Genomic DNA, 18,075 nt, shown 5'->3' with positions numbered 1-18,075 from the left:
ACTAAAATGACAATTCACATGCTGATATATCAGCTGAGCCCTTCCTGTTCTTTCCCTTAATTTCTTTAGCTCTGGATTGGGGAACAGCCACTTCATAATTCAGCATATTGGGAATTAGCAAGAAGTGAAATGGAATGATTTGCAGGAGTGTGAAGAAACAAGCTGGTGCATCTGAGTGCTCAGTACAACACAGTAACTAATTTCATTTCCTTGTGGAGAGATTGCTTGGTCAAAATGCTTTAGAAGTGATTTCCCCAATGGACAAGAAGGGGAATTCATTTAAAAACCTCTTTTATACAATGCAGCTCACAATAAAGATGATGACAACAACGACGATGGTGATGATGATGATGATGATGATGATGATGATGAATATGAGGTCTTCAAAAGAAGGTCAGCAGTATACTGATGAGTTACCTTATTGAGAAGGTTTCTATCAGAATACTTTAAATATGACTTATATTTACTCTCCCACAGATTATTATTTATGATCCCCATAATGATCCTGTAAGGAAGGCAGGACAAATGTTACTATCTTCATTTTAGAGATGAGGAGATTGAAGGTCATAAAGTTTAGAGGATGTCTGAGTAATATACTTTGATCTACATGGGTTTGGAATCGGAAAGACCTTGGTTCAAACCCCACTTGAGATACCAACTATGGGACCTTGGCAAGTCACTTAATGTCTCTATGCTCCAGTTTCCTCGTCTGTGGAATAAGGATAAGGTTCTTTATAACTCTAAAGCTATGATACTTTCATATGAATTATGGCCCCCATTTGTTTTTCCCTTGCCCTTTGGGTTACTGGTCACTTTATTGTTGTTGTTCTTGTTTTCCTGAGACCAAAATGACCTATGATTGGCAGTCATTTGTCATCACTGAAAGAATTAAAGAGTAGAGTTTCTTTGGCAATTTGGGATCATTTAGAGCACTTGACACTTAACTAAATGGATCTGAGACTAATTTCCTCTTCCTTCTTGTTGCCTCTGGGCCTGGCTGACTTTCAGTGTGCACCATCTTTCGGAGAGATGCATGTTTGAGGGCTGCTCATGTAGGTACATGTCATAGCATGGTCAATATACATTGATCATCAGCATTGTTTTTCCAGGATGGATGCTTAGATAGCTCTTTCTATTTATTGAGAATTCCACTTCTTAAGCTTTGCAGTGTTTTGGGATTTGATGTAGTAAGTAAAGTTGCATTTGAGAATGTGAGCATTTGGAAACTTTTCCATGAATAAGGAAGCCATCTTTTATATGAACTTTATAGCTGGGTTCTTGTGCCAACTTTATCACTCACCAACTACCTGTATGAGTATGGGAAAGTCACTCTTTTGGGTCTTCTGACTCCTTAGCTATAAAATAAGTGCTTAGATAAAATGATGTGTAGGATGTCTTTGAGCTGTGTTATTACTATTCTTATGACTTTGGGTGTGCAATATGATTTCTCCGGGCCTTAGTTTCCTCACTTGTCAAATGAGGGCATTGGACTAGTTGGGTTTAGAGGTCCCTTCCACTGCAAGATCTTGGTCACTTTGTCCACCTTAATGCTAATATTGTAGCCATTGGGGTGGCTGCAATATGATTTAGTTGGCATGAACCCAAAGATCCAAAAGACTACTGGGCTGAACCAAATTTTCTTTCTAATATCTGAGGTCCAATGCCACTACTTAGAAATGAAGGATTCTTCTTTCTTCTGGATCAGTGAAATGGCCCTTGGATGGATAAATAAGGAGAAAAGTGAATCCTAGTGAAAATATTCTATTTAATTAAACTCAGAGAAACATTTTAGTGCTATGTATGTACAGGGCTAGGTGCTGGAAGGAAAATGGGATCATAGCCTCAGACATTGAAGTGAAGGTCAACTCCCTCATTTTCCAGATGAGGATTCTGAGGGCCAGATAATTAAGTGGTTTACCTAAGCTCACACAGCTATGAAGTGTTTGAGGCAGCATTCACATTAAAGTTTCCCTGATATTAAATCCAGTACCATATACTGCCTACCCACCCTTTATGAGCAATGAAATGAAAAGGTTGTTCACATTGAATTGATTTGGTCCATGCTAATAAGCTATATTTCTAAAGTCCTATTTTATTTCAAATAGCTTTCATATCAATAAGAGTAATGCTTATCTTAGTTAATTCACATTTACAAAGTACTTTTATTAAAATCAACCCTGTGACATGGAAGAATTACTATCCTATTTTTCAGACCAGGAAATTGTACTTCTAAATCTAAACTGTCTCTTAAGGTAAAGAAATAAACAAACACACAAACAAACAAACAAATAAACAAACAAATGAGGCCAGGTTCCTGGTCCAAAGGGGATTTTCGGGGATGGAATGATCTGCCTTTCTACCCTGATTCCATTAACTGAAAAGATGTCAAATCTGTATTCACTTTATATTGCCAGAATCCATCTTTCAGGTGTTCCTGAATTAGTTCATTCAAACCTTTCACTCACCAGTGGTTAGCTAAAGAAGGGGGTGGCAAACAAAATCCCATGGGGGTCAGGGGAATAATCAACAATGGATAGAAGAGAAGTAAATCTTTAAGATGCTTAAATATATCAATCCACTTGAATGTCCTTCTCCAGAGAAGCTTGAGTGATGTGATACGATGCCCATCGCAGAGGTAATTTGGGGGCAACATTAAAATCTAGCTAATTATTTTATGCTACAATAAACCTGATTGTCATAGGCACCAATTCTAGATGGCAAGTCAGGGAGATGAAAGACTTTTTAGATCTTTTAATTACCAGGGAAATGGCTATGGGAACTCCCCTCATTCGGATTACAAAACAGTCCTGGTGCTATTAGGGTGATCATTTCTCCAAGAATTCTCTTTCTTGTAAAGGACAAACTATTTCATTATTTAGAGCTCTGTCTAGAAGGAAAGCCTCTTGGTCACTGAAGACGCTTCTATGCCACCCCCCAACTCACTAACCTCCCCACACCTCCCATTCCCTTTAGAGAAGTCCTTTGGAACTTTGGTGTGAAAGAGGAAAATTCTTCAAATCATTTTAATACCCCAACCCCCAAATGTTGTAAAAGTCTTTTACTTTGTTCATGAGTAGCATCATGGGGAACTGTATAGAGTACTAGGCCTGGAACCAGGAATACCTGGCTTCAAATCTAGCCTCAGAAACTTAGTGTGAAATCCTAGGCCAGTTACTTAATTTTGCTAAACTCACAAGGTTGACATGAGGATCAAACAAACTCCTATAAAGTGTTTTGCAAACTTTAAAGCATACTATAAATATGAACTATTATTATGATTATTGTCTAAAAAAGACATTTTATTTAATAATAATAACATTTACAATTTACATAGTGCCTGCTACATGCTAGACACTGTGCTGAGTGATTTACAAACATTATCTCTTTTGAGGTAGGTGTTATTATTATCCCCATTTTACAGTTGAGGAAACTGAGGCAAATTGGACTGAGGTGACTTGCTCAGGGTCATATAGCTAATAAATGTCTAAAATTAGATTTGTACTCTAATCTTCCTGATTCTCGGCCCAGCAGTCTATCCATTGATATTTTACCCCTACTACCAAAACAAAGAGCAAAGCAAATGAAAAGGTGATATTGTTATTCTGGTTTTTTTCTAGTAAATGATTTATTTTTAAATCACTTTCAGTGAAGACAGAACCCTGGATTTGGAATTAGAGGAGCTGACTTTGAATGCTGACTGACATTTGCTGTTTATGTGACTTTGTCCTCTCTTTCTTTAGTTTTCAAATGAGAGGGTTGGACTTCCTGGCTTGTGAGGCCCTTTCCAGCTCTAAATCTATATCTTTAACCTGAAACTATCATGAGGAGAAAAGATCAATTCATCATTTAGAATTTAGAACACAACTCAGTAAAAAACTATATATCATTCATATATATATATATGTATATATATGTGTGTGTGTATATATACATATATACATATATAATATATATATACACATACATACATATATATATATATGTGTGTATATATATATATATGTATATATATACCCATCCATAAGTATGAGACGTGGCATGGCCAAGCATCACTTGGCTCATAAAGAGTGTCCTCGTCATATACTTCTGCTATATAGAACACAGAATTCACAGCTGCTTGGCTGCTCATCTGTAGATGTGTGTCTGTGTGAATGTAGTCTTTGCGTGTGTTTGTTCAGTCTAGGAAAGCAGGCAGAGATTGCTTAATCTGAAAGCCAGTCATTGGCCTCCGGGAAGCCAAGACTGGGAGGACTCCGTTCTTGCTGCTGGTCTTGCCCAAGATCTGAGGTAAAGGAAGGAATAATATTGGGATGACGACAAGATAGCATATTTATATTGAAATGGAGTCTTATTCTAAAATGAAATCACTAATGTCAAGAAGGAGAAAATTCAGGGCCTTCCTTTCTCTGCCACCTCAAGTAGGTCCCTTAACCCATCTAAGCATTAGATGGCTTATCCATAGGACTGGGATGGTAGCAATCTAAATCCTTGAACCCTAAGGATAAGGAAAATGGACAATTTGGGATGTTAATAAGGTCAATTACTGCCTCAGACAACAGACATGTACTTAAAGAAAATCTCCTGGTTCTAAAGTAAATTCCTAACAGCATCAAGTCATTAGTCAGATTCACAGTGTAAAGCCCTGGAGAGGTTTTGGGGAAAGTAGAACTTTCAAAATCAAAGTTTGAGGTAATTTGAAGAAAAAAAATTAAGCCCTGTGGCATTCCGGGGTGGGGGAGATTAAAAAAAAAATAAACCTCTGGATAGCTTGTTAGAACCACAAAGTATTAACTTGAGGAAAAAGATTCTGTAGAGTATAAAGTACTATGTAAATGGGAGCTGTTATATCACCAGCAGCATCAGCAACAGCATCAGTATCCCACCACTACAGCATTATCATCACCACACTCATCATCACCACCATCTCTACCATCACCACCATCTCTACCATCACCACCACCAGCAATATCATCATCATCATTGTCATTCACAAGGGAATCCTTCATACATTAGTGCTGTGTAAAGCACCTCATATTCGAGGTATACAGTAGGGTAGCATCCCCCACCATTGCTCACAAGCCCCTACCAGTATATTTCATTTACCAACCAACTAGAGAGCACGTTTCAAGAAACAAGACATTTATTTCAATAGCATAGGAGTCTATCCATATGGGAACACTTTTTCACAGGTTACAAATGAAAGGTTGAAATGGGGACATATACAAGGAATGTGTGACCAATGAGCACATATGACCATTCCAATTCATGCCTCCAACTTTGCTGTTTGCTCCCCAATACTGCTGCCAGTGAGGGGCCTCTGGTTCTGTCATCAGATGAGCTTCTCTGTAGACTGAGATGTTCTTAGGGGTGTCTACTCAGTTCCTCATCTGTAAAATGAGCTGGAGAAGGAAATGGCAAACCACTCCAGTATCTTTGCCAAGAAAGTCTAAATGGAGTCACAAAGAATCGGACATGACTGAAATATCTGAAAAACAACAACAACAACAAAAAAACCCCACAGAGCTGCTTTAAACTAGGCATTTTTGCTTCCACTTCTTTCTGCAGTAGACTCTGTCCTTCAGCCACTATGTACCCTCTCTCTGACCCCTGGTGGTAATTGGAGGGGGGAAGTGGAAGGAGGTCCAGGACTTCATTCAGTTCATAGCCCCAGAAGCTGTTTTAGTTTTTTGTTTTTTTTTGTGATGTAGATACTAGACTGGGAATTTAGCTACTTAGCTAGAAAAATCCATTAACATTTAAGTTTATCTTATGAACTTCTTCACCTTTTGCCTGATTCCTGGTACTTTTGACTCCAATGTAGGATCTCTTTTAGGTTAGCACATTCCTTTCACTTCCTTTCATTAACATTTGTGGTCCTTGCAAATCCCATCCTGGGAACTAGACAAAAAGGGGATGGGCTGAGATGGAAATGTCTATCCTATTTTCCCGATAATGTTAAAGTCCCTGAATAACAACAATAACAACAACAAACCTTTATATTGCAATACCATGCACCAAGCACTTTAAGTGCTTTACAAATATTATCTCATTTTTTCCTCAAAATAAACTTGGGAGGTAGATGCCATTATTATCTCAATTTTACAGTTGAGGAAACTGAGACAACAAAGGTTTAGTCACTTGCCCAAGGTCACACAGATAGTAAAGATCTGGGGATGGATTTGAAATCAGGTCCTCCTGATTCCAGGGTCAGTGCTTTATCCACTGTGCCGATTAGCTGCCTCTGATAATAATCATCATAATTAGAATACTCCCTATAGAAATATGCAGCTGTATTTAAAGCACCTTAGGTATTTGAGCTTTTGATCATTTGGTGAGAAAAAATATTTTCTTTTTTTTTTTATAAAAGAAAAAGAAATGTTAAGGAATTTACCTAGATATCAAAGTACATGTCTATGTTGTTATTGTAGTCATCATAGGAAAAAAAAAATCACCAAGATGCAAACCTCCACTACCCCCAAAACTGTGATATCTATTCTGTACCATAAAATTAGCATGATTCGTAGTCTATCTACAAAGATATGCTGCTTCCATTACTTGATACTTTTTTTTAATGGATATGAGTTAAAGTGCTTATTTTTCCATAAATGGGAAAAACTGGCCAGAATTTACATGGCTTAAGCATTGGTGGAGAGGGGTGTGGTAGTTGACAGAAACTCATTTTGAAGAAACTTCAGAGGTCATTTAGCTCAACTCACAGTCCAACAGGAATCCCCTGACAAATGGTCTACTCATTACCTTTGGAGCCAACCCATTCCTTTTAGGCAGAGATCTTATTGTTGGAAATCTTTCCTATATATCAAGCCTAAGCCCACCTGTCTGTAGCTATACAGCAGCAAGTGAAAGGAGTGTTGGAGTGGATTCACTCATACCGATTTCCAAGCAAAAAGAAAATCCAAATTTGTGGAAAATTAGCTTTTAAACCTTAAAAGCGATTAGTGGCTAGTGTCCAGGTAATAGCTGCCTGGCGATTCACTCACTCCTCTATTCTGTCTCCTTATCCTCTGAACCAGTTCTTTCTTCAAATTCTTATGCAGATGAGACTTCTTCTGTTGCTACTGAAGGATTCAAAACACAAACTCTAAATTATTTCTGGGACTTCTGGCCGTCTCAGAACAAAAGTAAAACTATTATTATTCCAGAAATATTGAGATACAAGGTCAGCTTCCCTTATATTCTCCATCAGGATATTAACTTGCTGATGTTCAGAGAGCTGGCCCATCACTCAAACACAGTGGCTTCCTTAGTGGGGATTTAATGTGAAAAAGATGGTCTTTAAACAATTAGTGAAATAAACATGGCAGGTTTTCCAGGCCAGCCATACAAATGCATAAAGCCACTGAGGGGCATTCTTCATCTGTACTCAGTAAATGTTTGTTGATTTGGTGAATAAATGATAACAAGTTTCTATCACATGGGAATATTTTCTTGTCACTTGATTCATAAATTTTTCTTGGTACTTACTATATTTTCCTTTTCAACCCCGAGGCTGAATTTTTATTTTGCTCCAGGAGACACCAACTTCATAAATTGCCTCTGTTTGGACCATTGGTAGTAATTTCAATACTGATAGTCTAACTTAGGGATCTACTTAGGAATGCTCTCAGTGACCATATCTGTGGATGGATTGCCATATAGTATCTGATGAAGTAGATCACTGCACAGTGTATAGGAGCACTAAGATCTGCCACAGGCTGTTTTAAGAATTTAAGGGACATTTATGAGCTTCATTCTATATGCCAGGCAAAGGGGCTAAGCACTGAGGATTGATAAAAAAAATGAAAGAAGGATCCTACATTCTTCTGGGGGAAAAGCAACATATTAAGTAGACAGTAAACCCAAAATGCATTGAAAGCAAATGAAAAGTAACTGGGGGGGGTGGCAATTGTCTTAGCTCTATGAGAATGAGAGAGACCCCAGGCAGGTGGTAAGGTTTGAGTTAAGATATGAAAGGACCGAGAGATTCTGAAAGGCAACTGTGAAAAGAGAGAATACAATCTTTCATGTCATGGTGATAACCTGTGCAAAAGACAAGGTGAGAAATAGAATGTTGGCTATGGGGCATAGTAAGTAGGATAGTTTGACTCGAGTATGGTACGTGAATGAGGATAACGTGAAACCAGTATGAAAAGCTGCATTGGAGCCAAGTTTGGGAGGGCTTATTTTTTTAAGGGTGTTTTTATTTTATCATAGAGGTAATCATGAGCTCTTGGAATTCCTTAAGCAGGGGGGTGACATGATCAAAACTGTTCTCTAGGAATATCCATTTGGCAGTTACACAGAGTATGCATTGGAATGGAGGAAAGAGCAGGGGAAAAAGAACCTATTCAAAGGTTAGTGCAGTAGTGCTGGGGAGAGAGTGATGAAAGTCTGAAAGTGTGAGCAGAGGAAAAGGAATAGATAGGAGTCCTGAAGCAGCTGAATTGTTGACATGTTCTTAGGAAACGTCAATGGTCCCAATTGCCTCCACGACCAAATCTAACCTTTGCCTGTTCAAGCCAAATGAGATAATATTTGGAAAGCACTTTGCACAGGGCCTGGCACATAGTAGGGCTATAGAAATACTTACTCCCTTACCCTTCCTGCACGCCCTTTACAATCTGGCTCTAGCCTAACTTTCCAGCCTCATGATGGGTGACTGTCCTTCCTGTTTTCCATGATCCATATGATTTCCCCACCCATGGAATCCTCTTTTCCTCACATATGCTGCTCTATCTCCCATCTCCATGTCTTTGCACTGTATGTCACCCATACCTGGAATGCTCTCCATTCTCATCTCCTACTCCCAGAATCCCTCATTTCTTTCAAGGTGCAGCTCAAGAACCATCTTCTACATTATACCTTTCTTGACCTTCCTACCTACTTTCCTCCCCAAATACCTTCTGGCTAGCTACCTTCTATTTGTTCTGCATACATTTCTCCTCTCCTCTCTCTCTGTCTCTGTCTCTTTCTATCTTTGTCTCTCTGTCTCTGGCTCTCTCTCTGTCTCTCTGTCTCTCTCTTCCCCCCCTACACAGACTTGCTGTCTTTCCATTAGACTGTAAGTTCCTTATGAACAGGGTTGATTTCATTTCTATCTTTGTATTCCAGTGCCCTTAGGGAGAAACAGAATTCAGGCAGTCTGACCCTCATGGAGCTTACACTCTGAGACAATGCTAAGTCTTTAAGTATTATGTACAATGTTATAAGCTTAGGACTAAACCTTGATTCAGGAACAGTTGAGCTCAAATCCTCCCTTTGACACAAACAGAACATATGGCCCATACACTTACTTGCATGACCACAGCCAAATCACCTAGTCTGTCTCTGAAGTCTGTTATCCATAAAATAAAGGTAGGAATATCCAAATTTCCTATTTCATACACCGACTTTGAACCTCTGATCCAGCTCGAGACAAGCTCCTACTATGCCCTGCACTAGGACCACAAGGATACAAAAATAAAACATCGGTCATTGTGATGATGAGAAATGAATCAGAGATGCCCACTTTCAAAGCATTCTGAGCTGACACTGGTGGATTCTAGATACTGAGTCACAGTCTCACAGTGAGCATGCTCTCTTGTCTGTGAACCTGTGAAATTCTCCCAACTTGTTGTCAGCAGTACATGATCTGAAAGGCAACCTAGACAAATGGAAGGTGAGCTGCCTTGTCTTGCAGTCAGGAAGGCCAAGTTTTAAGTCTTGCTTTTGACACATGGTGGCAGTGAGACCTTGGGCAAGTCATTTAACTCCTCAGTGCTTCTAGGCAACCCTCTTAGATTATTAACTAAAGACAACTGCCCTGGCTCCTATACTAATTCAATCATGAGTCCGGGCTGAAATACAATTTATTGGTGCAGAAATTTGGACATCTGAGAGTATCTAATAACTTTTCATTTATTTTTTTCTCTCTTGTTTGCTACATGAAGAGCAAAGACCCCATTACTTGTGTCCCAAAATGACTCATTAGTAAAGTGATTTTGCACTTTTGATGAAGGAAAATGTTTTTTTTTTCTGTAAATGAGGTCCAGCTTTACATTTTAAATCCTTCCTACCCCATTAGAATTTAATTTCACAACCAACCACTGGGATTCTTGGTTACCAAGGTAGATATTCATTTATATTTTAGTTTTCTTATATAAGCTTTAAAATTAGGAAAATATTTCTTTTCCATTTAGTGGCAAAACCCAAGACAGTAGTAATGCCATCCTAATCTGGACAGGATGATGGCTCTGAGTGCTTCTCTCAAATGGATTGATGAGAAGGGATCTTCTGCACCAGTGCGTGATCAGCAGTCCTAAGGATGGATATTGACTACAGTGGTCATGGTGGGGAGGCTAGGGAGGGATCAAGTAAGATTTGTTATAATAATGATTATATATAACATTTTCATAGAGCTTACTAGGTGCCAAGCCCTGTGCTAAGCACTTTATAAATATTATCTCTTTTTATCCTCACAACAACTCTCAGAAGGACGTACTACTATTATTATTTTACAGGTGAGCAAATTGAGGCAAACAGAGGTTGAGTGACTTGCTCAGGGTCACCTAGATAGTAAGTATCTGCACTGGATTTTTAGACTCTAAGGAATGTCACCCTAAATACTATGCCACCTAAATATCCCTTAACCTCTCTGTGTTTCACCCTACTCATCTGTAAAATGGGGTTGTTGAGAGGGCCAAAATTAGTTCACATATGTAAAATACTTTGGAAATCTATAAATGCTAATAGTGCCAGTAGTAGTAATCATCATTATTAATAGGAGCAATAATTACTGTGATTATGACTAATAATGTGAGATTAATGGAGACATTTAAGCACAGCAGCATAACCACTTGTTGGGTATGTTATGCTATAGTGGGATCTCATTTTTGTGTGTGTGGGTTGGACCAAGGTTCCCTCCAACTGTACAATTCTTTGATTCTGTGATTGAAGTAATCTTTTAAAGGGCATTTCGCATCAGGCTGGGCTAACTTTCCTTCATTTCAAATAAGAAGGGACCAGGAAACAGGTCTGAAAAAAAAAAAAAAAGCTTTACTGTAGACCATGGCTACAGCTGTAGGGAAATTAAAAAAAAAAAAAATAAAAAAAGAGTGGAGGCAGGAAGAGGGCAAGGGAGTCTCTGGAGATACACAAACAGCCACTCTCAACTGGAGCTGTGCTTGATGATTTCTCCAGGCCTGGGAATGGCAAGGAGAGGAAGACCTTAGGAAAGAGACTCTTGTGTACAAGTAATAGAAGAGGGGCAACAGGAAAATGTCAATTACCCTGAATGTCAAAGGAGAAATGTTAGGATGAAACCCCCACAGGGATTGCTCACTCTATAACACAGTGTCCCATGGCCTCCTTCAATCATCTGAACTTTGGATATTTTTGTTTCTTGTAGCCAATTCAGTTAAACCCACCAAGTATTTTAGTAAGCTTCTATTTTTTACCAGAGAAGAAAGATCAAGACCTAAGCCAAGAAGACCTGGTTTCAAGTGCTGCCTCTTACCTCCTAGGGCTGTTATGAGACTCAACTGATATCATACATGTAAACGAGTATAAAAAAACTTTAAAGCACTATTTAAAAGTCAGTGATTGGGGTTCTTTGTATTTTGAGAGGTGTTGTTGAATAATGAATAGTCAACCTCAAAACCAGAAAGATGTAGATTCAAGTCTCGCTTTTCACACATATAAGCTACATGGCCCTGGGCAATTCACTCAACCTCCCAGTACCCTGGGCACCTCTTTCTAAGATTCTGTGTTGAAGAGAAGGTGCTCACTTACATTGGTAGAAAGAGTTTAGTCATATGAGAGTCCACTAACCAGAACAATGAAATCTCAGGCCCAGTCCTTACCCACCTCAAAAGAGGAAAATTATTATCTGTTGTTGTAGAGCACATGTGTGACAGAGGAAAACATTCTAGGCTGGGTCCTGGTTCCAGTTCTACCACTTACTAGCAATGTGTTGGAAGATGCAGCCTTTCCCATTTCTGGACCTGTTTTCTCATCTATGCAACAAGGAAGTTGGGCTAGATGATTTCACTTTTCTTTTTCAGCTCTCATATTCTATGATTTAATTACACTGTTATCTCCTTTCTTGTGATGAATGATCTAGTATAAATTTTTTAAATTGGAAAAATAGCTCATGTAGTGTTTTTGCAACTCTCTACCTGTAGAATACACCTCGCAAGCCCAGCACAGTGGCTTTGACAAGGTGGTGTCTTTTATGAGTTTTATCATAGCCTCTGCTCTGAAAAAGAGGAAAACATATACAAGATAATTGTAGCATGGAATCCTGAAGCTTTAATCAGCATACACTATGTTTCCAAATGGCTCCACCATGAGTGTCTTCGCCAGGGTGAAAAGGGAATCAGAATATCCTTGAACTAAAGAGATATGCTACAACCATGGAAGAAAGGCATTGTTTATCAACAATTCTTGTCTATTTCTACCCTCACCTCCTAAAATGAGCACAAAACCTAGAGCCTGGAGGTATCTTGATCATCATCTTGTCCAACTTTTTCCTTTCCACTTGACAAATAATGAAATTGAAACCCAGAGAAGTGACATGATTTGTGTAACATTTCATAGTTAGCAAGGGTCAGAGATAGGATGTGAACCTAGGATTTCTGGTAGCTCCAATGGGCTTCCCATTCTACTCATCTACCTAGGGAAGACACTTGGAGGAGTTATTTTCATGTCCTACTCAATTTTTCTACATTCATCAATTTCTTCTGTGCTCTCAGGACCCCAACTGAAATTGACCAATGCATTGTTAGTATGATCCTCTGGTGCTGAATTCCTTTAAAAATCTATATATTAGCCTGATTAAAGCCAGGTATATACATTTGATTCAGTCAAACTAGGCCAAAACACAAACTTCTTAAATTTTGAGAAAATTATCTTTCCTTTTTTATTTTCTGTTTGACATAAATCACAATGGAAGCATTTCTTCATGTCTGATGCTCTCTTTGAAAATTGACAATCTTTGTAATCTCAGGTAAATCGCTACACCTTTTTGAGCTTGAATTCCCTTCTCCGAGCTACAGCAGAAACCTCTCATAAATGCTGTCTCCTGCACTTAGAACAGGGATTGTCTCATTTTTTCATCTATATCCCCAGGACTTAGCCTAGTTCTTACTTTCTAGTAAGCCTTTATTAAATACTTTTTATTCATTCCTTCACTTTTGTTTGTTTATTCACTGTTCTTGGGACATCAGTTTCTTTACCTGTTAAATGGGGATTATACTAACCACTATGTAATAGTTATAATGACTATCATATGGCTGTCTATCTAACTTCCACGATTGCATTGAGAATCAAATGAGAGAATGCATATAAAGTGTCAAATGAATGCCACTCTTATCGTTAGGGATGTTGTCCTTGAGGGCTTTGCTCCTATTTTAACTGAAAGTAAGCACTGAGATCCCAGTTTTCTAGAGTCCTGTCCTAAATAATTGTGCTAGAAAGAACAATAAAATTTTGCCCCCCTCCCAAATTCGTGGCCTTTCCTCTGACCTGTTTTCCATTATCTGGTGATCAATTGGTTTTGATCTGTCTTTGGCTCCATTGGCCTTATAAAACAGTGTGTGTACTTGGCAGATGGATTGCTAGGATGTGTGTGTGTTTGTGTGTGTGTGTGTGTGTGGGTTCACTGAGGCATCATGGTGTAACAGGTGGAGTGCTGGCCTTGAAATCAGGATGACCTGTGATGACAGGTCATTCACCATCTGTGTGGACATGGAAAAGTCCCTTATCCTCTGTGGGCCTCAAGAAATTCTCTGAGGCTTAATCTAATAAATGGAAGAGATTTCAGTCTGCATTGCTCCAGGGACAAACCCACAGGCCCATGACATTGACATTGAGTTGCTATAGAACAGAGCAAAATTCACTGGCTCACAGAGTATGGTTAGACACATGATCTTGGCCTTAGTATGGGGCAAAGACCAACAGAGCTGGTTATCACTCTGCTTATTACCAAGGCCTGTGTCTCAGGCATCAGACTCTCTGTTAGTTGGGTCATAAATCTGCCCTTTGCATTATCTAAATACCTGTGTTTCATGGGAGACTGCACTCACAGTCCAATAGATAGTAATTCCCCTCAGTGACAAAAATGGATTTTTCATCCAAGATTTATTTTTTGAATCTCAATTTCAAGCAGCTCTAACCCTTAGCAAGTTTCCACAGTAGTTTTTCACCCATGTGCTGCTGTGAACTCTGACATTATCCCCAGTTTCTCAAATGCTTCATCACAAGTTGCCTTTAAATGACAACAGCTGGTACCATTTTTCTTCTCTTTCCACAGCTTGGCTTTTTACTTAGAACAGAGATCACAATTCTGGCCCTACCCCTCACAGGGTTATTGTGAGAGCCCAACAAGAGAATTTGCACAAAATCACTTTGTAAAAGAATTTAAAATTGCCTTGGAGTGAATATAGTCTTAGTTCTTCTTTGGTAATATGGAATGGAGGGGGATAGGTTTGAATTGTTTAAAAGCCCAGACCAAGTGATTGTTAATCATTTGTTTTCCAATTAAATCAAATACAATCTTAATTTCCTTCATCTTCAATGATAAAAGAGGCAAGGCAAAAGTATTGAATTTTTTTTTAAAATGCTGTGGAATGATTGAAAGAAGAAACAATAGATAGTCATAAGGTCATATAGTTAGAGTAGACAGGGCCTTCAATGAAGTCTGATTTTAGAGATGAAGACACTGAGACACAAAGAAGTTAATGTACTTGCTCAGGGCTACACATTGAGGTAGTGTCTGAGTCTAGATCTGAACACAGTTCTTCCCAAACTCACGTCCAGAACCCTCCCCATTATACTGTACTGCCACTAGTTACTAGCTGCTTTTGAAATACATCATTTTGTACCCCAAGTGTTGTAATATGATTGAAAGATCTGAATGATCTCAAAGTGGAAAGGCAGCCTTGGAGAATGAAGAGAGCATCAGATTTGAAAACACCACCCAGAGTTCAAATGTTGTCTACTGTATAGTACTATGGAAACTTAGAAAAGTCAGTTTCCTACTCGGTGCCTCATCTTCCTCTCCTGAAAAATGAAGGAGTTGGATGAGATGGGCTCTGAGTTCTCTCCCAGCACTGATCTTCTCTGTGTGATACTTTAAGGCCCCTTTCATGTTTAAATCAAAATTCAACAACTCCATCAAGAACGAGTACCAGGGACAGCACCTTGCACTTGCAAGAGAGGGGGTGAGGTGGGGCTGGGCTAGGCTGAAGGGGGAAGTATGGAGAGAGTTGCACCAGTGATTTCATACGAAAACTCACAACGAAGAAACTCCTCGCACACAAATAAACTGTAATCTTAGTAAGAGCAGTTTTAGAGAGTTGCCTGAGGCAGAGAGAGGTTAAGTGACATGCACAGAGTCACACAACTAGCATTGTGTCAACGATAGGACCTGAGACAAGTCTTCTTGACTCCAAAGCCAACCCAACTACTCTGCCACCTAGCCCTCCTTGTACCCATTCCTTCCACTAATATTGACTGGGATATAGACCTTTTAATAGCAAGGAATAATTATGTAATTTTATGCTCCCCCAACTACTCTCCCCTATACAGACACTCACGTACTTACTCATGTCTTTGCATGGTAGAAGGGAGGGTCAGATAGCATTTTTCATTTCCTGGGGAAGAGTAGATATTTCCACTAGGCAAGTGTAGAGAGGACTGTCCATCCCACCACCATTCTGAGCAAGGAGCACTAATACTGAAGTAGACAGGCCCAGGGCCCTTGGTCATGAGCTTTAGTTTGATTCCTCCATACTTGCTATTCTCCCCAGATTTGGAAGCTCTCTATCCATCCCACCATTTTGCCTTTTGCTAGGTACATAGTATATATTAAGAATACAATATAAGAAACATTATTAAATGCCTACTGTGTGCCTGGCACTGTACTGATTACTGAGTATACAAATAACAAAAACACAGTCCTTGCCCTCTAGGGCAAGGTGGGGGAGGGGGGGTACCACAATAAGGAAACTGAAAAGAGTGGGAGAAGAAGCAACTTAGTTCAGGGGCATGATGATGGTAGAGTCAAATCCAGGGAATACAAGAGGTGGGAAACGAAGAGTTGATTGGGCTTCTGAGCCCTCCTTAAGTGGAGGCTTTGGGAGGTGGTATTTAATAATGCTGATTGATTTCTTGATTTTCTACTATTCCAATGGTTAATAAAAATAGTTTAGTAGAGAAAAGACCCTCAAAGTTTCTGACCAGAATAGAAAACAATTGCTGTTTATATTCATTCTAACACATTGGGGTTAAGCCATTGGGGTAATCCAGAGGAATAATAATCATTTCATTGTTAAGTGGTTTTCCCAAGCACCTTTGTCTACCTTGTGGGTGGAGCATCAAGACTGTGGTTATTTGGGTACCAGACAAATCTACAAGAACATTAATATTCATCACTAATGTCACAGCTGGTGACTCCTTAACAGCGTTCTCTGCATCTGAAGAGATATTTCAAACAGTGCTGTGGAATGATGGAACAATAAAGGCCAATTAGCTCCCTGCCTTAATTTGTGAGGGACTGGGTAGTTTCACCAAGAAAATGTTTTAAAAAAGGAAGAAATAGGCAGGGCTGAGGAAAGAAACTGCTGTGGTGCAGTGGAATCTGCTTGTCTCTAGACTCAGGCACCCTGAGGGTTAATTCTGCCTCTGAGGCTTACTGCCCAAGGAACCTTAAGCAAGTAACTACTTTCTCTGTTTCCTGGTTTCCTTATCTTGAAAATAAGAGAGTTGGCTGGATTTGATGGCCTCTACAATCCATTCTAGCAATAAATCAATGATCCTGAGATCTGATCTATATGTAAACATATGTGAAAGTATAAAATCTTTATGTATGTAAATACGTATTTATATTTGCATATAAATATATGTACCCATTCATTCCAGCAGTGATAATCTCTGTTTGCATTTCTTTAGTGCTTTAAACCTATTTTCTCAATTTTATTGCACAAAAACCTTGTGTGATATGTATGAGTATTATTAGCCCATTTTCCAGATGAAGAAAAAGGTTCAGAGAGGTTTAGTGTCTTGCAAATCATTGTACAGATTTTCTGATGTTTTTAAATAACTCATCATGTATTATTATAGACACCATGGCACCACGGGGCATTCAAAGAAGATAACAAGATGCGTTGGTCTCAGGAGTCCTGGGATGTCTGAGTTCAAGGCCCAGATCTAACATGTACTGATCACTACATTCAAGGAAGTTCACTTTTCTGTCCTAAGTTTCTGCAGCTTTAAATGTGGATAAACCACTGGCATGGAAGGGAGGGCTGAACCTGAAGAAGGGTTGGCACAGATTCACATGCTGCCTCATAATAAACTGCATGACCCTGGGCAAATGATTGAATCTCTCTAAGCCTCAGTTTCCTCATCTTTAAAAAGGAGATAATAACGATGCCTACCTCTCAGAGTCATTGTGAGGATCAAATGACATACACAATGTTTTACATTTGCCTCTCAATGACCATCTCTGTGCCTTCTGTTGGCCTTCTCACATACCTGGAATCAACTTCTTCTTTTGCCTCTGCCTCATAAAGTCCTTCTCTTACTTCAAGATGCAACTTAAGCATAATCTTTGGAGTAAAACTTTTCCTAATCACCACAGTGGTAAGTGCCAAAGTGGATAGAGCACTGGACTTGGAGTCAGGAGGACCTGAGTTCAAATTCAACTTCTTAGTAGCTGTGTGACCCTGAGCAAGTCAGTTAGCCTCTGTTTGTCTCAGTTTCCCCATCTGTTAAATTGGGATAATAATGGCATTTACTAGGGTTGTTGAGAGATAGATAAGCCATTGGTTAATTTGATAAAAAAAAGTAGAAAACCAAATTAGCAGTACCCAAAATGAAAAGGGTGCATTCACCACCAACGAAGATGAACTTAAGGCAATTATTAGGGACTATTTTGCTCAATTATATATCAAATAAATCTAATAATCTAATTGGAAGTTACGAATATTTACAAAAATACAAATTTTCCAGATTAACAGAAGGGGAAAGAAATAAATCTACCTTAGAAAAAGAAATTGAGCAAGCCATCAATGAACTCCCTAAAAAAAATCCCCAGAG

The 18,075-nt window shown here is 39.0% G+C and overlaps 1 protein-coding gene and 1 pseudogene across 1 annotated transcript in view; both read left to right on the top strand.

Annotated features, from left to right (window-relative positions):
* Positions 1-409, top strand: part of LOC114026846 — a 35,477-nt pseudogene extending 35,068 nt beyond the window's left edge.
* The window catches only part of PRKG1 (protein kinase cGMP-dependent 1), a 1,334,778-nt gene that overhangs the window by 532,050 nt on the left and 784,653 nt on the right, over positions 1-18,075 (top strand). The gene's annotated exons all lie outside the window — the stretch shown is intronic.

This window comes from Vombatus ursinus, unplaced genomic scaffold (assembly GCF_900497805.2).
Source record: "Vombatus ursinus unplaced genomic scaffold, bare-nosed wombat genome assembly UNPS02014847.1, whole genome shotgun sequence".
Taxonomy (NCBI): Eukaryota; Metazoa; Chordata; class Mammalia; order Diprotodontia; family Vombatidae; genus Vombatus; species Vombatus ursinus.
Note: the sequence above shows the minus strand (reverse complement) of the source record. Positions and strands in the feature narration are given on the sequence as shown.